General features: G+C 33.0%; 1 long non-coding RNA gene across 1 annotated transcript; it reads right to left on the reverse strand.

Moving 5' to 3' along the window:
• Window positions 1–419: 419 nt before the first annotated feature.
• LOC118734975 lies at window positions 420–971 on the reverse strand. The gene is made up of 2 exons (XR_004992479.1): window positions 787–971; window positions 420–703 (listed from the first exon to the last, which is right to left on the reverse strand). It is a non-coding gene; the product is annotated as an uncharacterized LOC118734975 (long non-coding RNA).
• Window positions 972–1,292: the final 321 nt, after the last annotated feature.

Below are 1,292 nucleotides of genomic sequence, written 5' to 3' on the forward strand. Positions count from 1 at the left end.
AGTAGAGCGAATATTTAGTTCAATGAATATAATAAAAACGAAGCAAAGAAATCCAATGTGCGTTAAAACGTTAAACTCTATTTTATATATAAGATACGGTTTAAAACGTGAAGAAAAATGCTGCCATAATTTTACTGTAGATGACGATCTCTTAAAATTAATGAAATCAGGTGATATATACAATAGTGATTCATTTGATGATGAGGAATATACACTCGATATAAATTAATGGTGTTAACTAGTCTTTCGTTTCTTGCGATTTATTTAAATAAAGCATGTGAAATTTCACTTAAACATTTTAGCCGTTTTTAGCCGCTTTTTTTTGCCAATCTAGCCGGTCGGCCCAAAAAGTTCTGGCAACACTGGTTGGGTTTCGCCTTCTGGGATCACCCAACACTCTGCCACTTTTGAAGAGAACTCCGATCACTCAAGTAAGGTCCTTTAATTGTTAATAAATTTTACATATTTTTATTACAGAATTTTTTTATATAGACATATAATAAAGTGGCCGTTAGGCTCTTACATATATATATACACATATACTAGTGACAGTGAAGTGCTTCATTTAATTTTATTGAGCGAATTTAAATGTGTTAAATTCAACCCTCGAAGGACTTCAGGGATTCGGCACCTCCTCCACCCTCGTTCCCGCGGAATTCAAGAGGAATTCCCGGCCCACATTTCATCCCGTCCCGAACATGATCTAAATCATGTTGATGAGATAAAAGACTTTGATGAAATATATTCGTTCAATAAGCATGTCAGCTATATAGCTTTTTAAAATACATTTATGCACGTTTTATGTACAGTATGTGTTTCGTATGCGATTAAATGATGTCCCGGCTGGAAGTTGGTCGGATATGAATAATATTCTTAATCAATACTCGTGGACAATGAAAATAAAAAACAAGACCAATTGACCAAGTATACCTTTTGCTATGCTTTATTTCCTCATTTGTTACTTTAGGGATTACAGAAAACCCAAAGGTGTTTGTAAAGTATCGAAATCGATAAACATGCAGCATTACACTGCATCTACACTATGGCAATTACATAGAGAAAATCACTATTCTTACACTATATCGGCAGTGACTTTTATGAATTTAAATCTGAACTTAACATTCTCCCGCCGATGACGAATGCAATTCGTTATTAACTCAAATATATATATGTACAGTTACAATATAAATTCAGATTTTTTTTTTGTGAATGTGTACGAAAGGCGGTGTATAAATACAATTTCTAGTTACATAACTTTGCTGTTTATATAGTGTAGATATATACTAATAAGC

The sequence above is a fragment of the Rhagoletis pomonella genome, unplaced genomic scaffold (genome assembly GCF_013731165.1).
Source record: "Rhagoletis pomonella isolate Grant_MI unplaced genomic scaffold, Rhpom_1.0 Rhpom_scaffold_00003, whole genome shotgun sequence".
Lineage (NCBI taxonomy): Eukaryota > Metazoa > Arthropoda > Insecta > Diptera > Tephritidae > Rhagoletis > Rhagoletis pomonella.